Below are 27549 nucleotides of genomic sequence, written 5' to 3' on the forward strand. Positions count from 1 at the left end.
GACGTCACAAAATCACGAAAACTTACCGCGGCAAAGCGAAGTGCACGCGTCAAAGAGGCATTAATATGCTGAACAAAGCTGTAAATTTTTGTGAATAGCCGGACACTGCCCCGTTCCAAAAGGAATAGAAGATGGCTGCCCGCCAATTGATGTGGCACTGGCTGCTCGGAGCTGCCGGGGAGCATGGATTTATTTGCGTATAAGATTTTGTGGGGCAGTACAGCGTTATCGAGACCTTTTGACGCGCATGCGACATAGCTCTGTGAACTCTACGTTGTTGAGGATCCGTTTCAACGGCACTTTTAACCTCCGTTGCACGCTGCCGTGATTTTCTACCAGCCACCGTAAGCTAAGTAACGGGAAGCGGGTAAATCGCAGACGCCGGCACCACCCTCCTCATCCGGTTATCTACTTTCACTGCGCTGGTTCGGCCCTATAGAAACTCTCTCCGTTTGAGCGTGCTCCTCGTCTCTTCTCAGTCAGTTAGATACGAAAAACTGCTCAATGTAGGCAATGCTATTCGCTTTGAAAGCAAAAGAAAGTGACATCCTATAAATGAGAAGCGCGTTTTATTGGGCTTTTCGAACAACGCGGTGGGGGTTACCGCCCGATGCTCACGTCGGTGCTTACGTAAATTTGGCGTCAGTAGATTGGAATAAAGACAGATTGGAATAGTTTTACTTATGGGGCCCTTTTTACACCTGTTCTCTTTCCTTCATAATTGCAACATTTTCTGCAGCCTTTCATTTCTGTTTTTTTTTCTTCTAGATTTCAAGAAAGAGGAGCAGCTAGCGTCTGCTGCAGGCATTCAGCATTCCCTGAATAATCTAATAATAAAGCAATAAACAATGGTGATGGAACAACGTCATTAACTACACGTACAATTAGTCCGGTGACAATTAATGCTGTGATAATGGGCGTATCCGACCTTCCTCAAATGTCCCGCCGTGGAAGCCTAGCCGCTATAGGCGTTGCGCTGTTCAGTTCGAGATTGCAGCTTCAATACCGGCCACGACGGCCGCATTTCGACAGGGGCGAAATGCAAAACCGCTCGTGTACTTAGGTTTAAGTGAACGTTAAAAAGCTCCAGGTGATCAAAATAAAACGGAGTCCCCCGCTACCGCCTGTTTCGTGATGAAATCGCGGTTTTTTGCACGGAGAACCCCAGCATTTAATTAATTAATTTTAATTAACAGATTAACAGCCTTCGAACGAATACTGTATCTCTGAAACTTGCCATCAACCGCAACGCGTATTATATATATATATATATATATATATATATATATATATATATATATATATATATATATATATATATATATATATATATATATATATATATATATATTCATGTTCGGGGGTCAATCTCTCACAGCGCGCGCGGATTACCAACGCACCCAGCCAATACGCTGCAGATGGGACTGGCACGCGCTGGCGGAGATCGATCACCAGGAGACACGGAGTGTGGTCCCGTAATGAAGTAGAGCTAATGGCCTTATGGCCAACGTGGCAAGCACTAGCCGCCCGCCACGCACCGCCGCTCACCTCGGCCGCTCGCAACGCGACCCGCCTTTAAAGGACGATTGCCCCGGTCGGCGTGCGGGTAAAATATAGGAAGGGGCTGCAGTGCCGGAGCGCCGAGACCAGTGCTCGCGATGATGGGAAACGACACGAGCGCCAGTGACTGAACTGAGAGCTGCGTCACTGCCGTGCGAAGTCTGTCGGAGAACACAGACTGGAGCAGCGGTGCGGAGTGAAACAACGGGGGGCCGCTTAGTAACGCATAACCTAATCCTTTTGAGCTGCGGCGTCCCAAACGTAGGCCGACGACCTGTGCATTCGAAGTGGGGCGCCGGCAAGGAAGTATAGGGACACATGGCGCGTTCACGGTGTTAGTCTTTAGTTTTTTCCCAGCGTATAATGGGGAGCCTCAGCGTATAAATGTATGACATCGCGGGCAACATGCCCAGTCTCTTTTGTCTATAGGAGGTGTCAAATATTGGATATTTCGAGTCCAGACGCGGCTCAGTAATTTGAAACACGATATTTTGACGAGCTAAGAGAGGCGACACGGTAGCGATACTTGAAGCGCACACTTTCTGCGCGTCGCAGGAAGCTGCTTTAGGCACAATCCGTAAATCATGCACTAGCGTATACTCGTTTGTCGAGCTTCAAATCCCATCCGTTTGCAGTGGCCACTCGTTTCTCGCGCGCACTTCTTTCGATTCTTTTCCTCTGAATCTTTCTGGATGCCATCAGACAGATTTCTCCGTTGGAAATGATCCAGAGAAAGAGCTCAATCTATGTGCATTCTGTATAATGATTGTTATAGGATCTACTGACAGGATATTGCATCTTGTCAGGGAAGAAAGAACAGTCTCCATGGAAATTTCAGCAGGAATCAGTTTAAGTGAGATCGAAGACTCACCGGCTTAGTGAAGGCATCGCTGGGCGGTTGTCTGATGTCATTTCATAAATATCGTTAGATTTTGCATAATCGTGCATTGCTTGAGCAAGTCGACCTCTTCTTCCGTTGGAGCCTCTTCGCTCCGTTTCCTTTACAAGATACACGGGAAAGTACTGCGCTTCCACAAAAGCGGGCATGTCTACCTTATACAAAGTTAACCTTTAATTTATCTGGGAGCACTATTTCATTATGGGACCGCACTCTGTGTCAGTCTGGCAGTTTCATTTCAACACGTGATACTACGTCAATCTTTTTATTTTCTTTGTTACCCCCTTTGAAAATTTTCAGACGCTTAATTCGCCCACTTATAGTATAGTTTTTTTGGAATGCAAAATGACCGTGTTGCGCAACTTGAGGAAGTTAACTATTCAAGGGAAAAGTAATCTCGCGCGCTTTTCAACTTGACGGACAGTCCCTCTTTTCTGCTGTTCTTTCTTTTTCTCACAAATATGTTTCAAGCACATTCTGTTTCTGACGCTCTCCATCGGACGCGATCGTAGTCCACTGTCCCTTTCAGCAACGAAATGTGCCATTAGTGTGCTAATCTACAACACTTAAAAATATGTAAGGCCAGTCGTATTCTTGTTTTCAAAATACTCATTTCCTGGCGTTTCCAGCAATAAAACGGCGTCTAACGACGCACTCCACAGCAGTATGAGTGCAACAATGCTATCTGAAATGCGAATGCGGCGTAATATACTCCCTGGCTCAGAATATACAAGGGTGAGCTTCTTTTTACGGCCTAATGCTGGTATAACGGTCCGACCGCATGAGCACTTCCGATCGCCGAGAAGTGCTTCTTTGTTGTTTTTTTCGGAACACATACTGCCCTTTCGGATAAAACGCTCTGTGCGCCTTTTATCTTTCACGGTTGCTTGAATCATTGGCCGTAAAATGAAGGCAGCCGGAATAACGCTATAATAAATATTCAAGTCGCGTATACGTGTGCGAGACACGGAGCGGCAGGAAAATAAACACGTGGCAGTAGTTTTCGCGGATTTTGGAGCTCTTGCTCCCTGTTCGTTGAGGCATGTCTCCTTATGGAACTAAATATGTGGATCCTACCGCAATGACATATGCCCAAACTGCGAAATAAACGATTATAACGCGTAATTTCGAGCACGCGTTTTCGTACACCGACGTTACCACTGAGGTCACGGTACGTTTACTTTGATACACGAACTATTTGGTGACATTTATGTAAAATATGCCACTATTACAAATTTTGAATGACGTATTTTTGTGGCCGAGAGGGTGCGCTATCAGCTCGCCTTTTCCAGCTCACCGTCGTTATCTTATTCAGCGGCCCACTCTATTCCCTAGCTTCTGAGTATGTTCGCGCGCACGTCTGTGCAGCACGCAGGCTCCCAGACACCAGCGCCATCATTCATAGTGGGCCTCTTCACAAGTTTAAAACGAAAAAGAAAAAGGAAACATGCAAATGCAATGACGGACAGGGAGAAAACAGAAAGCTAACTTTCAGCAAATAGCTTATTGGAAACCAGGCCACACACACCACAGCTATCCTATATATATATATATATATATATATATATATATATATATATATATATATATATATATATATATATATATATATATATATATATATATATACTTATCTATTCTTCTCGAGTACCTCTCGAGTCTCGACCTGCGTTCCGGCTACTGTCAGATACGTATGCATGAGGACGATAAAGAGAAAACAGCGTTTTCAACACTAGATGTGCTCTACGAGTTCAATGTCATGCCATTTGGCCTCTGCAGTGCGCACGCAACGTTCGAGCGCATGATTGACACCATTCTTCGTGGCCTGAAGTGGAAGACTTGCTTGTGCTATCTGGACGATATTGTTGTTTTCTCGTCAACCTTCTCTCAGCACTTTAAACGTCTGGACGAAGTTCTCACGTGCCTTGCCATCACTGGACTTCAGCTAAACACCAAGAAATGCCATTTTGCGATCAAGACAATCAAGGTGTTAGGTCACATTGTGAGAAAAGACGGCATTCGTCCTGATTCTGACAAGATTTCGGCAGTTCGGCACCTCCCTCGTACCGAAAAGACCAAATATTTGCGTAGTTTCCTAGGCCTCGCTTCCTATTTTCGCCGGTTCATACGAGACTTCGCCTCAATAGCGCCACCTCTGCACAAATTACTGGGTTCTGGTGTTCCCTTTGAGTGGTCTCCCAAATGTGAATCAGCGTTCGCCAATGTGAAGCGCGCTCTCTCCTTTGAACCAGTACTTCGCCATTTTGCTGAAGCTGCTCCTACCCTTCTGTATACGGATGCTAGGGGTCACGACATTGGTGGCATTCTCCTGCAGCGAGACGACTGTCTAGGTGAGAGGGTCGTCGCGTACGCAAGTCGTGTTCTGACAAACGCCGAGAAGAATTACACCATCACGGAGCAGGAATGCCTAGCTATCGTATGGTCCGTGCAGAAGTTTCGACCTTATATTCACGGCCGCCATTTTACCATCGTTACAGACTATCATGCATTATGCTGGCTTTCGACACTGAAGAACTTGTCTGGACGACTTGGTCGGTGGATTCTTCGTCTCCAAGAATACGACTTTACTATTACTTACAAGTGCGGAAAAAACACAAAGATGCAGACCCGTATTCTCGCTGTCCGCTTTCTATGACACCATACAATGGACCTCCAACTACCATCCGTGACAAACTTTCGCACGCAACCTCTTCACATGCTTTCCTGTTGGCCCCTCTCGACGAGATGCCTCCACACGACAACAGATTCTTTCAATCTCATCAACTTGCCGACTCTTACTGTCGGCGCATCATGGACCACCTTCAAGGAGCTTCGCGCCCGCCTAACGCCCGCCTTCGTCGACAGCTGACGCAATTCAAAAATGACAACCGCGTTCTGCACCACCATGTCTTTCACCCTGAGGGTCACCGCTGGGTTCCTGTCCTGCCACGCTCTCTACGTGCTCATGTCCTGCAGACTTCTCACGACGACATGACTGCTGGTCACCTCAGTTTCCAGAAAAACTATGACCACATCAAAGGTCGCTTCTACTAGCCTGGCTTGTCCACCAGTGTAGCCAGGTATTCGGTTCCTGCGCCCTATGTCAGCGTCGAAAGCTCCCTGCATCATCTCCAAGCGGGCAACTGCAATCGGTTCCATGTCTGTCGCATCCATTTGAAGTCGTTGGCATTGACATGTATGGTCCTCTTCCTGTGACTCTCACCGGTAAACGATGAATTGTGACAGCCGTTGACCACTTGACATGCTACGCCGAAACAGCTTGTGTGGGTTCTGCCACAGCCTCTGAAGTTGCTGCATTCATACTTCAAGCCTTAATACTGCGTCACGGTGCTCCTCGCGTCACCCTGAGCGACCATGGAAAAGCATTCCTCTCGCAACTACTAGACGAAGTACTCAGAGCCTCCGGAACCACCCACAAGACTACCTCCAGTTACCATCCTCAAACCAACGGCCTAACAGAGCGATTTCATCGCTCGCTGTCAGACATGATAGCCATGTACATCGAAGCAGATCACAGAAACTGGGACGCAATTTTGCCATTCGTGACTTTTGCGGAAATATTACCGCCGTTCAACGCACGACCGGTTACTCACCATTCCACCTTGTCTATGGTCGTTCGCCCTCTTCCTGTCTTGACGTCTCTTTCTTCGCGCCAACTGTCAATCGAAGTCCATCCTCCTGTGAAGAATCTTGTGTAGAATCGTTTATTACGCATCTCCGACGCGTAATAAACGTCGTGATAACTGCTGCGTCACAAGATATATATATATATATATATATATCCAACCCTGACGTTTGTTGGCAAATTTTCCGACTGAAACAGTAGTTTCGCGAAGTCAGTGTCTATAATCTCAATGCCCACGTCGTAGGTGACGCCTGTTGTCGCTTCCTTGTCGTACAAGCAGAATATGTGACAGCGATACTTCCCAACTTAGTGATTGCTTTCAGTGTTTCTAGTATGGTCTGTGTGTTGACCTCCACTGAAAGGATGCTCTTTCGAGCGTTTATGCGTATTTCTTCAACTTGAACAGGGGCAGTTCATTCGAAATATTCCAACATGCTCTGCCTATTCAGTGAATTGAGGTTGTCTGATGTCGTTTTTGGTACGTATGCGATAGTGTATGACTGCTTGCTACTCGCCTTTTTCTACGCCGGACGACTGGTCGGTGATGTCCTTCTTATTTTTATTTTGAGACGCTGTCCGCTGTACTAGCCCATATCTTCTGTGGAGCAGCCATCAGATGTCAATCGGGACCACACTGGGGTCGAAGCGGTCACTCACGTTGGAAGCATAGCGAAGTGGTCATTCAGGACCCGATTGCTGGGCGGGGTTTGAGTCCCTCATTGCAGAGGACGGCAGTGTTCTTGTCACTGATTGCGGAAGTCACGGATAATAGAATAGAAAACACAGACAGCTCGAAGATGAGGCTGCTGTCTAAGATCATTTCTTAGACCAGCCATCTTTTGTGGCCTCGCCTTGCGTGGCATTCACCCACTGCATTGATTGCACCCACTTAAAGGGTGGGGTCATCTTGAAATCCGCGAAACGCCGACAGTTCCAGGACAGCCGGCTGCAGTAAGCCGCAGCGCGTGATCGCCAGGCTGCCTTCCCAGCTGCCCGAGGAGCCATGGCGCGCAGACGGTGCGGTCGTCGTGATACTCACGGCCGTGGGATCTACCACCACGGGAACGTCGACGGAGAGGCAGGAGGGGTCCAAGAGCGAGGGGCCCAAGCTCAGTGTGAGGTACAAGCGCGGCGCAACTGCTGATGGTTGCGAAGGCGCTCGTTATACGCTGGATCGTAAGCTGAGATGTCCCTCGGCTTCGGTATGGGAAAAGGCAGGAAAGCAACAGCGCATGGGAACGGTACTAGAAGCAGAAGCAGAAAGTGGTAGTGACACTCGCCCTTTAGCGGCATGGTAAAAGGAAGTTAATTTCAGTAATGAACCGATTTGAAATATTCTTCGGTAAAGCGGCCCTTAGCGTTTTACAGCTTCCATTGTATACGCAAAATTTGCAATATATGGCCAACAACGGGTGGCGTTTTTAAAACCGCATAAATTACTTTCGCCTCCTGTGGCATTATCCTCCAATGCTACCATTACTCAGTTGGTGTTAAAACCAGTAAATGAAAAGTTATTCAACCAATCTTGGTTGATTAGCGAGCGGACTGCGACGGCTCTCGACCATCTAGTGTCTGCTGTGCTGAAAGAACGAATAGTTAAGGAAAGCGTCGTCGCACCCACCATATTAAATAAATCTGTTCCCATTAATATATCACCCGGTATATATGCAGAGTTCAGATTTAACTATACATTCATTCGCTCCAGAAAACACACGTCAACCGTACACTTAAAAACAACCGTTCCGCTTAACCGTGCCAGTCAAAAATGATAACTCTTTTGCCAATGTGGAGAGGAACAAAGTGCTTACGAACTCAGAGCACAATCTTGAAATTCTTGCTGATTCAATTATTAATCTCGTTAGCTCATCATTTTCTCTCGGCAAAACAAAGGACCTTTCAAAAAGCGGCTCACATCCACGAATGCTGCAAGTAGTACCAACCACCAATGGCGTACTTGTCATCATTGCAATACTCCATTAATTAGTCGCTCTGCACTGTACAAAACTGCTTTTCGCTTGAAAGAAGCATCTGATAAGCCACAGGCTTCCTTGCAATTCACATACGGCGTATAATGCGTCGTTTCTTGCAATGCTACTTCAGGCATTGCAGTGAGAGCTGCTCACTATTAAGACCCTTGCCAACTTGGACGGAGCCGAAACAACACTTCTGCACAGGCGCGCTCTGGCCATGCTTTTCAAGTTATGCTCGATTCTGTGGGAGTAAGGTAGAATGCACTTACGCTTTCCGTCATCTGCCGCGTCTGGAACGCTAGCGTGTTTACCAGGGTCCATACTTCGCAACAATTATTTTTCCGTCTATTCTATTATCGTCTGTCGCGCCGAGTAGCCGGTCCTGGCAGAGACGGCGGCGCGAGTGAACGACGGTGAGACAAATGAATGAATAAAATAAAATAACCCTAGACTCACCGTCTGATCGACCCACAGTCTGTTAATAGCAAGACGCCAGCGCTACGCCTGTGACACATGCTTAAAACTCGATCATAGTGGACACAATTAGGCTGCCTTTTTCCAAGCAGCGCGGCCACTGCGCTCCCTCGTACTTGTCATCCTTTCTTCGCACAGGCGTATAACAAAACTATAATGCCTATTAATGACGACAGCCGTTCTGCGGATCCCAAACAAGTATTCCGCGGATTCTGTCAGTCCGGCTGTCAAAAAAAAAGAAAAAAAGAAAGGGTTGGTTTTGGCGAATATATGCTCTTCGAAGTTAGAATTCGTGACTGTTCGGCTGCGAGCCAAGTGATCTTCTAACCGTTGCATAGCGGCAGTTTCTTTCTTTGTCATTGCCTTGCATGCTATTGATTAGAGTGAATAAATTTATATGTATGCGTTCATACCTTGCACTAAAGGAGTGACAAGGTTAAGCACTTCACAAAGATGGGCTACCAGTCCAATTCTGTTACTTACGCCATATACGGTTCATCTTTTAGGTGGGCAGCCATTTAAGTGAAATGCATTCTTGAAGAAACAATCAGTTGAGCGTTATACGGCCCAACATACACGTTTCCTACACGCTGTACATTCCCATTAAAAATAAAAAAAAACACATCGAACAGTATATCATTATGACGAGGTGTTAGCAGGTATCTCATAGTGTGAAGATTCTAGTGAAGTCTTTAGAGTTCTATAAAGGGCATCCCTGAACAAACAGAAAATTACAAACAGATAGGTGTCTTTGCAGCTAACAAAACCATGTCGCAATACTCCCGGCGCTTCAAAAAGACGGTATTTAACAGAAGTAACGAATGTACCTTTTCTTTGTAACCGCGTTTCTACAGCAAGTTATCGCGTTTCTGAAATGATGTTTCGGAGAAAGGAGAGATATACATTTAACGTACTCGCTTTAGTATGCATCGCAAGAGGTGCAGTCAGCCGTAAAACGGGGGCGGAAAGAGCATGGTTAAGAAACGCTTAAGTGTTTTGCGCGACAGTGAGTACGAATACTCGTTAGAAAACCAAACTGTCATAAAATGAACCGCGAAGCAAACTTCATGCATACGCCCCCACAAACATGAAGGTGCAAAAGAAACAGAAGAAACAACTGAGTTAGGCAAAGTTCCGTTCTAGTGACAAAACGATAGTAGCATGCAGCGGAGCTCGAAGCACGTGTAGCCAGACAGCGAGATGGGCCACTTTGCTTGTGTTTCGTAGAGGACAATACCCTGGCCCTGCAAGCATTGGAACGCTTGAAAAGAAAGATCTATTTGTCCGTGCAGCCAGATTTCTCGTGTGATGAATAACAAACCTGAAACACTTCTCGGAGGGAAATTTCAGTGAACCGAAGATCTTCACACATCGTGATATGGTGTCAGCACATTGTAAATTACATAAACGCATTGTGAAGTGCCTGTGAATGCGCATTTATTAGAGTGCCCGTGGGCTCCTTGGTCATCGAAAATACATCAGGATGGCTTGTTGGCGCTATATAACAAACAGTCTTGTAGTTTTTTTTTTCTTATTTGCTCCCCTTCACTTGGTCAAACCTGATAGCTGTTCCATCGCGTGGTCGACTCTCTTAATTTTTTGTTCATTCTCTCCAGCCTGGCAAGTAGCCAGCATGTAGTCTTTTCAGCAGCATCTGTACTCTGACATATGACCCGTGTGCGTATACTATAGCAGAAAGACAAGACTTCGATCAACAGCCTCGATGCAACAGTAGCAGCGTACGCGCATTTTCCGAATATAGGAACACCAGAAAAAGGAACATGTACTGCCTAAGCTTCCATCTCCCATGAATTAGTCAAACGTTTGCCTGACATTTAGCGAAGACATTATTATTATTATTATTATTATTATTATTATTATTATTATTATTATTATTATTATTATTATTATTATTATTATTATTATTATTATTATTATATATGAAAACACACATACACACACAGAGGGAAATAAATTGACAGTCAGTTTAGTAAACGCCAAAGAGGGTGATGGCGAAAGCCTGCGCGCTCAAGAGACATTCATTAAATTACTTGACATTCTTATTCGAATGCCTTTTTACTTCTTATTACCTTCTTTCTCCCAGATAAGCTCGAGGGTTCGACTCCCACCGAAGGCCGTGGGTTCGAGTGCCTGAATTAACTTTATCTTAATTAATTATGCCTTTTTTGGCATGATGAGCGGCATTGGAGCCAGCTGTGGAAGACGACGACGAACGCGCGAGCAGTGGCACGAGCGCGTGCCTGCGCGAGGCGAGCTCACGTGACCTTCTGTACCGCACGGCGCGTTTTCCAGACCATCGGGGTAGGAGCCACTTAACGCTTAACGCCACTTAGCGGAGCAGGCTGCGGCAACTGTCACCGAGAGGGGCACAAAACCTGCCTACTCTTTAGGAAGGAGGGGACAGAAAAGGGCTTTGAAGATTAGGAGAAAAGGAACTGAAGAACAGAGAATCAGCAAGATGACAGGCCCCAAAGACTAAAGTAAGGCAAGAGCATTCACACAGGAACAGAAAAAGAAAAAAAAAACACGCAGGTCGCACTAATCTCAGAAGTATCTACAAAGACAAAGTTAGAAAATATATTTCGTCCCTTGCCAACTCTCTTACAAACGGGAAGCGCCAAGCCACTGTAGAAAAGTAAGCACCGTGCGATGAACCTGGTCGCGTCGAGAAGACCAGCCATTCGGATGCAGGCAATGAGAATGGGTCATACACTGCAGGCCAAGTAGGCTGTAGGCGGCTTAGTAGCGACGCCCGCTGCGAAAGGAAAGCAGGACACTCTAATATAATGCGCACAATGGTCTCGCAGGAACCGCAAGAAGCGCACAACGGACTGTCTACACATATTTGCAGGTATAAACGTTCAGACACCAGGGCCCCACAACGTAACAATATTCCAATATGTCTTTATTCCAATCTCCTGACATAAAATTTGCGCAACCACCGACGCAAGCATCGGGCGGTCACCCGCAGGTTTGTCTGAACAGACCAATCAAACGCTGTCCTCGTTCATAGGAGGTCGCCTTAGTTTGCTTGAAAAACGAATAACATTGCCTACACTGAACGGTTTGTCTTATCTAATTGACTGACTAGAGGCGAGAAGCACGCTCAAGTGGAGAGGGATTCGATGGGGCCGAGCCACTGCACCAAAATTCGATAACTGGATGAAGAGGGTGGTGCCGGCGTCTGCTATTGGTCCGCTTTCCCTTATACTTGGCTTGAGGTGGCTGGTCCAAAATCGCGGCTGCATACAACGGAAGGTTAAGATTGCAACTAAGACGGATCCTCATCAAAGAAGAGTTGGCAGAGCAAGGTCGTAAACGTGCCGAAAGTGCTCGAGAACGTTACACGGCCACGCAAGAGGTTTTATTGTACGCGAATAAACCCATGCTCTCCAGCAGGTGTGAGTAGCCAGTACCTGAGCAATCGGCGGCAGCCATCTTTTATTCCTTTCGGAACGGGGCAGCCTGAGGCTATTCAGAAGAAAATGCAGTTTTGTTCGGCATATCAACGCATCTTTAACGGGTACACGTCACTTTGACGCAGTGAATTCTTGCGGTTTTGTGACGTCGCGTGACATGGGTGCAGCCCGGTAGCTTTTGACCAATAGCCGAGGGCTAGTGGCGAATAGGCGTCGAATCAGAAATAACTGTTTTTCTTTTATTCGGTCAAATCGTGCATAATCAGTGCGTTCACGTCATATCTGATGGGGAGCTATCGCGATTTTTATGACGTCTCGTGACAGACAGGTAAAGTGGGGGTGGTCCAAAAATGTTTGACCAATCGCGGAGGGATGATTGCAGAATTGAAATAGAAAAGTTTGGAATAGTTTTACGTTATAGCGCCCCAGGAAACAACCAGCCCTTAGCTTCAGCAGTAGAGCTAGAATGCAACATAGATTGATGCAATCAAAGGAATCGTTCTCCTCACACTTGCTGAATATTGTATACTACGTGTTTCTGTGACGATTGTCTGATATTATTGCGATGGTAATTATACACACACTCCAAGCAAATTTTAGCCGTCGTCGTTGTCATTGGCATCGGCGTCGGCGTGGTAGTCCGTATGGGTGCTCCGCAATGCTAGGATAGATGCTATATTATTCAAATGCCAAGGTTACTCTGACCAGGTCTTAGGGTCTTGACTGAATTCTTCCTCAGAACTTTGATATATGCACCGGCAAAGAACAGTCAGGAAACATTCAAAGCGTATGCCTTTTATCTTAAAGCTTCGGAGGCAAAATTTCCAGAACAATACTAGAGCTTAAATTCTGAAAGTGACGTAACTTCACTGGGATCAGCGCTATAGTTCCCTTTACGGGCAGCGCAGAGAAGCTTGCGTGATGCCGTTACATGCTTACACGGCGTGCTAAAGCTCTCGAGGGTGCCACAAATTTGGCGCTTCAACTCTTTATGGCGACAGAAATTGACCCAGTAAATTCCATTGAATAAACCGGACGTCGTTACCCAAGTGAACTTGATAGCCACAATAGAGTCGCTGGAAGCGCGTTCACATCGTCGTTGCCACCGCTAGCGTTGTAGTGCTGTCCGGTTGACGTAGCATGCGCATGCGCAGATTGCACGTGGATGATTGCAACGTCTTCTGACACGCCTAGTGCGTTTCACTGCAGAAATGACGAAGCGATGAGGACGCACCATCAACGCTGTACTCAATCGCCTCTATGGCGGAGAAAGTGCTGCGTTCTGCCTTCTGCTGCAGGTATGAGAGCAAGCACAATACAAGCACACTGTCGCTCCTGCTAAGCTGATGTACGTATGCTCTGGTCTGAGCAGAAAATGCAACGATAGTGTTATGCAATATTTCCAATATTCCACCGGGCGCTGACTAATGCCGACGTTGGTTTCATCTCGTTCAACGTCGCGGTGCGACACCTTCGACGCCCCCGGCAGCGCTCATGACACCAGCGTTCTGAGACACCTGGTCGCCAAGGCGCTGTTCCTTCTGGCCAGCAGGCGTTGTCTTGCGTTGTGCGTCATGCCAACATGTCGCACCCGCGTAAGGTTAGAACCCTGGCTAGAACACCGTCCGAGGAGTCCAAGTGCCACGCTAAACTTTGCTCTCGCTGTCTGTGCTTCGCCCTTCGGCGAAACTGCCAAATTTTATTAACAATAAAAGATTCAGGACGAAATTATATATATATATATATATATATATATATATATATATATATATATATATATATATATATATATATATATATATATATATATATATATATATATATTATTCACCATGCTTCGCAGCAGCAGTCGACACCAAAATTTGCACGTCTGTTTGCCAATAAATTATTAACTTGATCTAACTAATTTTCATATAAACAATGACTTTACGGGGAACTTTGCAACTACAGCATTGAAAGCATGTTGTAGTCAAAGCACAACTCTCGCTAGAAATCATGCGCCTGTAGCACCAGTTTTAGAAATAACTACGAAAAATCTGCAGCGACATGCATTGCTCTTCTAGTTAATATTGTTACGGACCGATACGAATGAGGAAGAATAAGTCAGTCATGCACAAACAATTCCAGCAGAACCTACTTCACGATGACTGTCGACGTTAGTGCGATTAGCATTCAGGCAATGTAGCGCCGAACCGCATTGATGTACACACATTTTTTTTTTCACAATCTGGAGTGTAGGAACTAGGCTAAGAATGTTAATCCCATCAATACGCTATCCACCAGAGCCTACAGACGAGAGCGTCAGCACCTTCAGACGCTACAAAGAAAGCTCCACTCAACGCGGTCTCCCAACCACAGCGAGTTCTGTCCCGCTGGTACTGTGGAATTATGGGTCAGCATGTTTGACTTCAACTGAATTACGGCACGATTGCTCAGGCGTATTTTTCAGGCGCAAAACTTTCATTCAGTATCAGCTAGAAAAGCGGGCGTTCTCACTTTTATCAGTCGGGCATGCACCTGTGCAGTGTGCTCGCAGCAAGAGCCCTCCGAAGAGGCTGACGTTGGACGTCAAAGCGAGTGCAGTGACACAGGAGGTGCTCGATGTTCTCATCACACTTACAGTGGTAGTCAGTCATTCCAACAAGAATGAACTATAAAATGAATTGAGCGCAAGTAATCGTTACGTTATACGAGCCCAGCATGCCGTGAAGAAGGTGTTGTCGGACTGCGTGCAGACGTCCACTGAGCCACATGTCACGTATCTCCAAGATGTCTTGGGTCTCTTCCGCCGACCTGGCGCGCACATGACTGAGCCAGACAAGTTTGTCTATATATCTAAGCAATTGCTGATGACGCATTCAACCTGCTCACTTGTCTTTAACAGTGTATCGACTGTCGCAGTTACTATGGAATTCGCCGCCTAAAACTCGCAAAAAAAGCCGACGTTGGGCATAACAGTTTGGCCGTTTACTTAACAACATGGCGGTCTTCCTGTGCGGACGTCCTTCGTCCTAACATCTGCGAAAGCGTTATGCGAACAGTCGGACGTGAGCTCGAGGCCGCATATCCTGATACGTTGGAATCTAGCTCCTCCAGCCAACGTGCAGTCATGATCTCCCTCATTCAATCAATTCCGCCAGGAGTTCGCCAGCATAGGTCTTCACTCCGACTGTTCGGCCCACTGCCCTGACGTCCACCCGCATTCGGCGCTTTCTCCCTGTACCTTATCGTATTTCGAAGCATGTTTCTGCAAACTATCTGAGTGGCACACTGCTGACGAGAAGCCCATTTGTTTCCACCACCATCGAATCGGGTACATATCTCGCCACTGCTGCAGCTGCTCGAGTACCCCGACCAAAGTCACCCTTCCCGCTTACTATCGCACAAACGGCCCTTCTCATACCAATGGAACACACCTCGATGATGGTGCCCCTGAACTTCCTTGACGCCTTCGCCCCAACACCGACGCTCTCCCTAGCCCCAGCCTCCACCGCCCATCCTCTCCAATCTTTCATGGATTCGAACCCTAAATCTAGACGGCACAGGGCCCTATAGAGGTGACGCTGCATTGCGCGCTATGCCGCAAAATCCTGTATTAATGTTTCCCATTGAAATGAATATTCTTGACGAGCATGTCAACGGCGTTTCTGTGTCTGTTCTGATTAACACTGGCCCACAGTTATCTGCTATGAGCGCTAACCTTCGCCAGAAAATTGTAAGACTCGTAACGACGCGCGTAGCCCGTGTAGCTAATGGCGGAACAGCGTCCGTAATTGGTATGTGTGCCGCCAGTGTCTGTATCGCCGACCGCTCCACTGTTCGATTTACCGTCCTCGCCCACTGTCCCCACGACGTAATTCACTGGCTAGACGTCCTGTCTGCGCAGTCTGCCCTCATACTGTTCAGCCTGAATACTAGCTCTCCGCCTTGACCAGCCTGTTCCGGGTTCTGTTGGATTCCACCGTGTTGAATGCTTGCTTGACGAGTGACGACACAAGTGTTGCCACGAGAGATGTCACTGGCCTACCTTAGCTCGTTTGAGGAATACTAAGCAGCGTCTGCTGCAGGCCACGGCGGTTCAAACGACCCTAACTGACCTTCGCAGTCAGCAACTGTAGTGCCGTCGTCCCCTTAAAGAAAATTATTACCCCAGACCCGTCGCCTGAGCACGCTGGAGAGCTCTACCAGGCTCTCTTCTTATATCGCGATATTTCTAGTGTTAGCGAAAGAAGATATGTCGGGGCGCGATCTGTTGTCTTGGAAGAAATAAAGATGGCTCATGGAGATTCTACGTAGCTAGAGTTACAAAAATAGAGTTAACAGAGCTACAAAAAAAGGGCCTGTATCCTTTGCTTCCCATTGATGATGCCCTTGACTGCCTCCATGGTGCTCGCTCTTTCTCGTCTATATACTTCTTCAACTACCGGCAAATTGCCGTGGACGACTTAGACAGTAACAAAACTATTTTTGTAACGCTTATCGGCCTTCATAAATTCAAGGTAATGCCAGTAGTTATATACAACGCACCCGCTACACTTGAACGCATGATGGACTCTTGCATTTAGAGTTTCAAATAGTCCACATGCCTGTGCTACTTTAATGATGTAATAGTCATCGCACCTTCCTTGGGAACTGAACTTCAGCCCCTCTTGGCGGTCTTCGACGTTATTCGCCGAGCCGTAGGGCGTCCACCAATCGGGAAAACCGGGGAAACCGGAAAAACCGGGAATTCTTAGGGATTTCAAATAGTCTGGAAATACTCAGGGAAAACTCAGGGAATTTGTGCTTCTATCAGGGAAAATTAGTTGCAATTTTATTGAAAGGGAACAAAAGTAGTGCAAATGTTGGCTTGAGTAACAGAGAGGAATCATTAACGAATCGTCTTTGACGCCGTGTCGTCGGCTGGAGGAGTAGTCAGGGTACAGTGAACGACCGATTTACCGGACGCCCGATTTTTGGGACGTGCCAGATAATTCGGACGGCTTCGAGGCACCACCACGTGCACCATTGAGTCCATGCATAAGAAAGTATTCAATTTCGGACGAAAGAACCCTTCGTCGTCCGACATTCCTGACCTTTTCCCGTGACCGCAGATCCGAAACGGCAATAGTCAAAGCCATCACCGCCGCCATTTTGATTATGTCGCCGCATCGAACCGGCGCCCTCGCACGCAGATCTGCTGGCAGCCGTAGCGACCACCGCAGCAACGCTAGGCCTAGCTGGTTCGACGTTCTTTACCATTAGCAATTCGCCGCTGGTAGCAATGACGCTGACTCGGGCTTTGTAATTCTCGCCAATGGCTTCGAAGCTCGGAAAGCACAAAACGTTAAATTATGCCGGTTTCCGAAAGTAAGCTTCGCCTCAATACAGCATTGTTAGACGGTGAAACATACGCAAATCATTGCGGTGAAGCTTAACAAGTGTGGGAAGGAGCAATTGTCATGGGACCCAGTATGCATTTATTTATTTATTTATTTATTTATTTATTTATTTATTTATTTATTTATTTATTTAAAATGCCTTACAGGGCCCGGAAAGGCATTGAGTAAGGGGGATAAAAATAGCATAAATAGTATAGGAAACAAGTATCAAATAACGACGAAAGATGCAAAACAAGAAGCAAAAGGCAAAAATTGCTCAGAGCAAATGCTAACAAAGAAATATACATAGGCGCAAGGAACATCGTATTCTATATACCATGAGTAACATTCATGCGTCATATGTGGCCAATATATATGGTAATAAAGAACATTGGTCATACAAGGAATGTCATTGATATAAGACGCACAGGATAACAAGGCATACCGCAATAGCTACGAGAATGGAAATGCAAACCAACTGAAGAGACCCAAGTCACGACGTCACTCCTTAGAAAAAATTACCGACGATTACGTTACTTCCTAATGCGAAATTTGAGCGCAGCAAATAAGCTGTTTCACCTTTTCGATAGATTGAGGCAAAGAAATCGAGCAACACATGTATGCGCTAACACAGAATTTTTTTTTTATTTTTCACACGTATTCCTTTAACAAAGACTCCACTAGGTAAGCTTCTGCTTCGGCGGCACACACCTCTGGATTCTGACGGCGACGGCGCTGGGCCTCTGCTCTGGCAGCTCGTTTAGCAGCAGCAGCAGCAGCAGCAGACGGAGGACTTCCATCGGTCGTCTCGCTCATGGCTCAGAAAGAACTGGCAGATAATTTCGCAGTGGCGAACGGCAGCGGCAATTTCGGCTCGGGCGGTGCACATATACAGATCCGCCGCCACCGATCTGGCTCTCTGATTGCCACCGCACAGGGCGAACGGCAGCGGCAATTTCGGCTCGGGCGGTGCACATATACAGATCCGCCGCCACCGATCTGGCTCTCTGATTGCCACCGCACAGGGGTTGCATTGGAGGAGGAGCGAAGAAAGGAATTAAGTTCGAGCCGGCGCTTTGACAACCGGAGACTCGCAGGAAGAGGGGGGAGGGGGGCGGCGTGTACACCCAGCGGCAAACGATGGGGACAGAAGCGCGCGCAGCAAGCGGACAACACGATAAAGGGAGGAGGGAAGAGATAGCAGCGACTGACTGATGCCGCTGACGCCGATAGTGAGTCAACCCCAGCTGCGGAGTTGGTTTCAGGGACAACGCCGCCGATGCCGACACAAACAATATGATACCCTCGCTTCCGCAGCGCTAAGAACCAGGTCTAGCCGTGGGAAGGTGGTCACGTATTCGTCGACGTGCCGGGGCCTACGTGAAATAACCGACGCGTCGGCAACTGAAGAGCACCCTATCCGCCACACAAGAACAGGGGGGGGGGACCCTTTCCTCCTCTTTCTGCATGGCGGCGACGGTGTTCTATGCAGTCACGTTATCTTGACTCTCTAGCGGCATCAGCGGCATCCAGCGGTATCAGTCGGTCGCTGCTAGCGCTGGGGGGATGAAAGGGGGGCGGAGCTGGTTACGAGGCCGACGACAACGCCGACGACGACGCGAAACCCAGGAACGGACGCCAAAGAGCTGCGCTCTAAAATGTTTCTGCAGGTGATCATGGAATGATTGCTGGTCACAGATGGATGCGATAGAGTCAGGAAGATCATTCCAACGAGCAATGGCCCGCAGAAGTGCCAATGAATTCAAGGCTTGGGTCCTTCCGTGCATGCGCTTTACGCTAAATTGATTATGTAGTGGACTCTAAATACGTGAAGGTGCTTCCAGAGGTAATGGAGACGGCCTGGTGCTGTAATAATATTTATGAAATAAGCATAAAAGAGCAATGGAATGACGAAACTCTAATGGTTCGAGAGAGATATGAAGTTTGATCTGCGTTATGCTCGGATCGGGAGTGAAGTTCGGTGTAATGAAACGAGCGGCTCTATTTTGTACAGATTCTAGCATTCTGGTTAGGTAGTTTTGATATGGGGACCAGATAGTTGATGCAAATTCTAGTAACCGTCACACAATTGTTAGGTGCGCCAATTTTCTTACATTGTTGGGGGAGTTTCGCAAGTTCCGGCGCAGGTACCCAAGTGATCTGGAAGCCTTGGCAGAAATGTTCTGAATGCTCGTGGCCCATGAAAGATTGGTGAACACCTAAATACTCGTATGTTGGTGCCCGAGATACTATTGCGCTATCAATGAGGTACGAGCAGTTAGAATTTGTATGCTTGCGATTGAAAAAGATTAATTTGCATTTAATCGAGTTAAGCCTCATTTGCCATTTAGTACACCAGTTTGAAATATAGTTAAGGTCACTATGGAGAGCGAGGTGATCATCTATAGAATTATTTGAGTGGTAAATGATGCAGTCATCAGCAAAGAGTGGTAAGGAGGAAGATATATCAGCGGGCAAGTCGTTAATGTATATCAAAAACAATAAAGGGCCAAGAACACTGCCTTGAGGTACGCCATATTATACGTCGCAGAGTGAAGAGGTGAAATTGCTAACCACAGTGAACTGCTAGTGGAAAGAAAGAAAATTACGAAGCCATGACAGGGTTAGAGAATCAAGGCAAAGAGCAGATAATTTTGAGAACAAACGGGAATGTGTAACGCGTCGAAAGCTTTAGCGAAATCTAAAAAGATAGTCAATTGTAGGTTAGCGTCCATGTTGAAATGCAAGTCAGTTGTAAATTCTAGCAGTTCGGAAGTTGTGCTGTTTAGGAAAAAAGAAAGAATCCTTAATTACACGCGCGCACCCGCCATCTCTTGTCCCAGTATGAGGATCGATATGCCTAATAAGTGTACTGGCAGGCATTCAGAGCTTTTTTTCGGATGTGCCTGTAGCGATTTGAGCCCTCAAAGGCGGTAAAAAAATGCATTCATTTTTTCGAACTGCCCGATTTTCAGGATGTTTTCGCCGCCCGTAGGGAGTCAAATCGGACGTTGACTGCACTGCTGACCAAGGGGGTGCTTCAAATGGTCAGTGGGGCGAACGCGCAGTGGAAGGAGGACGAGAACACAAAGGACCTACGCATTGAGGAATGAAGGGCAAAGGGAGCGTGCCGCCGCTTCTTTGAATGAGCTTGAGCTCAGAAAAACAAAGCGTTGGCTGACGCCGAGATGCAGGTGTCCCTCATCCAAACCAATATAAACTCTTTAATGCAGTGAAAGGCAACACTGAGGCGTTATACACGGGCTGAGAGTATGTCAGGATAGTTGAGATTGACTTTCCAGTTGCTGAGAGGGAACCTCACTTGTGACAAATGCCGGGCCTCATATCATACCAATGAGCTTGCTATCAGTTGATAGAAATAGCTCATATTCGAAAATATTTTGCTTCTGTATGCATCTCTTTTTATTCGTATTTGAAGATTTTCGACTCGATTTGCAATGGGCTTTACCATTTTTTCCAAAGCTATTTGATTCGCTGTGCATTTTACTAACCCCTCCATTCTGTTTCCTTCTTGAATAAAATAAACACTACTCCTTACTATTCAAACTGGATTGTCTTTTTTTATTTTTAATATGCTTACTAGAGAGTGACAGCATCGAGCGACATTGTGTCAGTCCGTCTTGACATAAAACAAATTTCTGTGTCACTCAGGGAATTTTGCAAAGGCCCTCAAGGAAAACTTGGAAAACTCAGGTAATTTGGAAATGTCAACTTGGTAGACACCTTGAGCCGGTCTGCAACTCAGCTCATCAAAGCGTCACTTTAGCCGTCACCATATTACCGTCCTTGGCCATCTCGCTTGTTCAAACAAGTGCCAGTCGAACCCAGTAGAAATGCGCGCTGTCATCCACATTTCTGTCCAAGTGTGTCAAAGTTGTAGTACGCTGCTTCACCACGCTTTGCTCGTATTTCACCGCTTTGTGAAAATTTTCCATCAGTCAATCTTTATTATTACGTTTCAGGAAGACAAAATGTGTACATAAATATATACAGACGAGGGACACATAGTCAATTACTACACTGGGACTATGAGCCAAAGTACGGTCACTTACTGAGCTTTTGAAGATATACGTCCTTTTTTTTCGTGGGACGTGCAAAAGGCTTCTGCGTTCTCTCACCTAATCAGAATTGTCACATCGCCAGCCATACATACCAGCCTATTTTAACTCTTCTACACCTTGTTGCACTTCAGGGGCGATCCCACCGCTAGCAACCTGTTTCTTGCGTACTCCAGGGTAGCGTACCGTACTGCTGCCGAGAAGTAGCGGCGCCTGCCTATCGAAGCTCGACCGACAATACTTATTGGGGTAGCGTGGCGTTGTCGGCAGGCTGCAGGCACCCGGTAGACCATGGCGACCGAGCAAGGGCGAGACGATTTGCTAGTGCGAAACTTGTACTAGCAAATCCTCCAAACGCAACAACCTACCAAAGTCCGTATGCCGATGCCAGCGGCCACGGATTCGATGCAGTACTAGCACAACGCCAGCGCGGCAACGAACGTGCTATAGCTTACGCCAGCCGCCTACTCGCAACTACTCCATCGCTGAGCGCGAGAGTATGGGTATAGTTTCGGCGGTTTTTCATTTGATTTTCATTTTATTGCTACTCTTGCCACACAAATTATCAAAACACTCGCTGAACCCATGGCCAGTGTTGGGTTCAGAAACAAAATACACGATGGCAATGACACAGCATTTGTGTAAAATGAAAAGCCCAAAATCACGGCGAAAGACCAAAGTACAGCATACAATGAGGAGAAAATAAAATAATGTGCACTTTACAACAGAATGAATAAAGATCTGTCATGAACAACTAGGTACAGCAAACACAAACCGAAAATGACTGTCACATAGATCAAATAAGGCTCATAAAGTATGTTCTTAATGTTTTATTTGTTTCGTGGGACTGTTTTATTTCTGGGGGTAAAGCATTCCAAACCTTGGCTCCTGAAAACTGCACCAATCCTTCACTGTAGATGTTATTATTCGGTGTCAGATTAAAATTACTATGTGTGAGGTTTCTTGTGAGTCGAGAAGGAGAGCGAAACAGGGAGGCATTGAAAGGTTGATTATATTTTACTATATTGTTTACACACACCGCTATCTTTAAAGACCGCAAAAGGTCAAAAGGAAGGATATTTAATAACTGTAATATTGGTTTACTTGGTTCAGCATATTTACTTTGTGGTATAATTCGGATATCCCGTTTTTGTAATCGCCGGATGGGATCGAGGTAAGTGTTGTATGTCAAACCCCATGATGCTACACAGTATGTTGAATGACTGTTAATAAGGGCGAAATAAAGGGTACGCAGTGTATGTGTGAAACTCCGCCGGTAAATTTACGGCCGTTTTCAATCATACCGACCATCACGCGCCCTCTGTTTGTTTTCCTCACTGTAATATTCTACAGGCCGACTTGGACGCTGAGCACTGCGCTTACAGGAATATTCCTATTCGGTTGTCTACAAGTAGGACCGCCTGCACAAGGACGCTCATTGCGTGTGTCGTTACCCTGTCCACAAACCTGATGACGCCTACCGTGGCACAGCCAGCTGCACTTTCTCTGTGACTGCCTTCACTCACATCGGCGACGAGCAGCACCGCGACCTTTCGTTCCTCATCGACCGTCTGCAATGTTCACCTACTGACGCCTCGGTTGTCCGGTTTGCCCTCCAGGATGGCATCCTATACCGTCGTAACTTCCACTCTGACGGCCCTGACCTTCTTCGTCAACCGCTGACACCTACGTACACGACTGTTTTCTGAGAGCTTCATGGTGTACCCAATGCAGGATACCTTCGTGTAGCTCGCACGTACATTACAACCACGTCCGCTGTCGCTTACTGGCACAGTCTCGCTCGCTCCGTCCAGCACTACGCTGACACTTGCGCATCATGTCAGCGTCTGAAAACACTTCAGGCGCTACCTGCTTGTCATCTCCAGCCGATCACCGTCTCCGCCAAACTTCTCTTTTTTTCGTTATACTTAACCTTCTCGGCCCCTTTGCCACATCCTCCTCTGTGAATAAATGGGTAGCCATCGCAACCGATTATGCCACTCACTACGCCGTTACACGGGCTCGTCCAAGCAGTTGCGCCACTGATGTCGCGGACATTCTCTTGCATGACAAATTTTAATTGACCGGTTTAGTAACCTTTTTTTCAATGTTACCGCACACACCCTGTGACACAAGTTGACCATTTCTTATATTATATACCATCCTCAAAGCAACGGTCTGACAGAGATTTTGAAACGCACACTCACAGATAGGTTGTCTATGTTGGCTTCGAAAGGCCACCATGACTGGGACATTGCCCTGCCTAACACCGCATTCGCCTATCTCGTCACGCCACTGCCGCCGTCGCCCTAGTCGACCAAGCACGCCAGCTTGCCCATTCTCAGCTGACAGCATAGTAGAGTAGCAAACCACACAACGGCGTCTCTAAGATGCCCAATACCGCGACGAACAGTTCTCGTCTGGTGCGCTTGTACTCTTCTGGTCACCCTCCAGTTGTGTGAAGCTTTTAGAAAATCTCCTTTCCCGCTACAGAGACCCCTATTGCGTGGGCCGCGAGGTGACGCCAGTGGCACACGATATTGCTCCTGTTAGTTCAACCTTGCCCCCCCCCCCCCCGCCCTGGTGTCCAACGGCGTCATTCACGTAAACAAGCTTAATTCCTAGCAAGCTGCTTCCAACCTCTGCCTTTGCCTTCAGCACGGCGTTTCTGCTGCCGGTGACATAGTATTATGGGCCAGTATACCACTGAGGACGAAGATGCCAGTGGCGTCTCAGAAGGCGATGACCATCTTTGAGCTAGAGTTACTGTTGCCTTCTGGCAAGTGCTGCGTATGTGCTTGTGAAGTACTTGTATCTAACCTCTACTCTGCGTCTTTCCACGAAAAACTTGTTTCCGCACATTGGAAACGTGCGTTACGGAAAAATTCAGTTTCGATACTGAGTTCCGGGTCAGCCCTTGTGTGTTACCTTTGCCTTGTGTCTCGTTTGCTGTGCGCGCTGCAGTTTCATAATGAATAGGTACCAACTCGCCCAACTTTCAGTACTATTACAACTGTTAAGTGGATTAGCATATGCATTTCGCTGCAGATTTTGAGTCCGTACTTTACGAACCTGGTGCAATTGAGGCACGGAGTTTCTAGCAAAAGGCATGAATCTTATTTAGACATCGTTTGAACGTAACACACCTTGGTCGGAATAGTTTCGATTTCATGTAGTACTGCTAGTAATAGTACTTTCTTTCCCACTTGGCCTTTCAATATAGCTCGCTGAATTTCTTCCGGCATAACCTGTTAGATCCACCATTCCTCATCTTCTACGATGTTCATCCCAATTAAGTCTTCCCCATATCGCTGGACATTTACTCCATTTTACTTACGCTGCTCCTCAAGTCTGTAAGTATTTCCTTCGGCACTCGAACTTTTCGCAGTGCATTGAGAAGTGCAAACTGTCCGCATCATTTCATTTTTCACCCTATCCGTCTGTAACATGCTAGGCATGCCACCAGGCAAATATCCATCAAATCTCTCTCTCTCTCTGTCAGTATAAAGACGTAGGCTACATTTCTGCCTGGCACAATCCAAAGATGAAACTGACAGTATTATACCGCACGCTTGCCGTACGTACACCATGTATACCAGAGAAAACATGGATGTATGTTCAACGTATAATTAGTGTTCAATATAGTGTCTTCAATTCCTCCTTCATAGCTCAGCACCAACAATATTATCGCAACCAAACGTCTTGTCTGGTGGAGGGAAATTAATGGAAAAGCTCTCACTGAGCTTGCCGTCGAACACGAAGACGCTTATTTTTGTTTTCGTATAATATTTGCGCGACAAATACCACCCTGAAGCACATTCCAGAAAAGCGGGGTGTGAAAATGTATATGACGCACTTCAAACAAAGATAACCAAAACAGCCACACGGAAAAATCAATCCAAACCTCCCGTGTACACTCACACATGTGTCACGACAGACTAATGTCGCTTATGCGCAAGAATTTCAGCCGCGCCCAAGATGCACTAAGATTCGCTGAGAGGGCGATATAAGACTCCAGATATCCTTCTGCAAAAAGCTTCATTATTGTCGTTATGAGCCTGTATTGGTCGGTTAGCTGACAGCATGATCATGTTGTCTGCATTGATACGCCCTCCCCCCCTCCCCCCCCCCCGCCTCCCTCTTCCACCACTCTCACACTTCCTGTAGAATACAAAAAGAAATCCTTGCAGAGCAATAAAATCTGACTAACTTGTTTACCACGTTGAAGTACACACCAAAAACATCGGAATTCATCCTTTATTATTTGTTTAACCAAGCGATCATGACACATTTGGCAGAGTGATCGCGCGTGCAAGCTCAGCAGCTTGAATAACTTTGACACGTCGTCTCCATCTGTTCAGGCGTGGACGATGCCTCGAAGGTAAACACATCTAGTGAAACTCCCATAACAGGGCTTAAAAGCAGCCACCGAAAAAGGCTCAGCCCTGCAAAGCAAGGCAGCTCTATTAGCTAATCTATTTTATTTCAGTGTATTCTAAACAAGCTCTTCTGAATATCAGCAATCGACTGCTGCAATACTACGCACTCAGCATGCAACGAGCGCCTTACAAAAGCTTTCCCGCTAGCACTAAGCATCACGTTACGGTGGATTAACAATTTCCAGCTCGTATTTTTGCAATTAAGGGCGAGAAAGTAATAAGAAGAAGGAAGTGACAATATCTCATTCTCGATTCGATAAAGGTCCTGCAAAGATCTGCAAAACGACGTCATCGTTAAAAGGGCTGCAAGTAAAGGACCCTATACGGCTAACAACTATAGCTACGAAGCTAGGTTCACCTTTATCTGCACGAAGAAGGTTAAGAGGGCCGTTAAGAAGGGTTATCTGCACGAAGGGTTAAGAGGGAAGGTCAAGAGGTTAAGAATGTCGACACAGGACCTCATCATAATTTTCTTTAACCGTAGAATAATCAGGCCAGAACTTTAAGACCGGCTTCAGGGCCTACTATCTTAGTTATGCATGTCTGGAGACGGAGAATAGCGCAAATCGCATCAAATCACAAGGTAAACAAACCACAGTGAGCAGTCATAAATGTTTTCGAACTGAACACCTGAGTCCTTCAGAGAAATCCGCGTACCTATTACTAACTGCACTAAATATTTTTTTTCGTTCTTCCATTATTCCTTCTACATTTCCGATTCTCTAAGTTTCATTGCAGATAATTCTATAATGAAGCAGCAGCGGGACAAAACGTCTTTGTTGAGAGCTCATCGGAGGCTACGGTTCGCGTTGCTGAATGCAAACTCAAAGGCAACCATTCCTGAAAGCCACACATAAAACTCAGCTCGCTACCGATCGGCGCGCGCGCCGCAGCAGTTGCGCTAAGAAAGCGAACGAGAGTGGCGTGCCGCCAGAGTTGGTTGCAAAGTGACCAGACCCCATTTGGCAAGCAGCCAGCCCTATCAATGGTATCGCACTTTTCGCTAGTTTGAGCTTAGCCAGATACTTTTTTCTTCTTTAACAAGGGGGAGGGAGAAAGAAAGGAGAGAGCGCGAGACAACGCACGCATTGTGGTATATTGTAGGCAGTAGACCTTCGCCATGGTTAGCGCAGAAAACGTCACATTCATGCAGAAAATGACGCGTAGAAATGAAACTACATTCTGAAAAGTAATTCATACGGAAAGAAGTCTGATTTCGCTAGCATGCATCGGGCGGGAAACTTCACTTTTCGTGCATTCTTGATGGCTGCGCGGTCTACACTTCTATCCGTTTATATGTAGCGTAAGAAAAATTGCGGTTCACCTCAGAATTTCAAGCCACGTGATCATACTGCGACGTCATTTCACAAAAGCATTTCTTCTTTTCGGTAGACAAATTAAAAAGAAAGGAGACAGGGACACACCGCAGTGATGACAGCTGTTCTCCGTCACTTGAAAATGTCAAGAAGTTCGAGAGAGAGAGAGAGAGAGAAAGAAGCTTTAATTATACGCTGGAGATGTTAGCCTAACTGTTCGCCTGACATGCTACACCAGGTGCTGGGTGCTGATTATGATATGTGCAGTGATAAACTCTTAACAGCACATACACTCCCCCCACACACGCACATATAGACTATAGAGATATTTACAAAGTTTCGTTAAGGACGTCAGCAGCGCTTTCGT

Source organism: Dermacentor variabilis, chromosome 1 (assembly GCF_050947875.1).
Source record: "Dermacentor variabilis isolate Ectoservices chromosome 1, ASM5094787v1, whole genome shotgun sequence".
Classification (NCBI taxonomy): Eukaryota; Metazoa; Arthropoda; class Arachnida; order Ixodida; family Ixodidae; genus Dermacentor; species Dermacentor variabilis.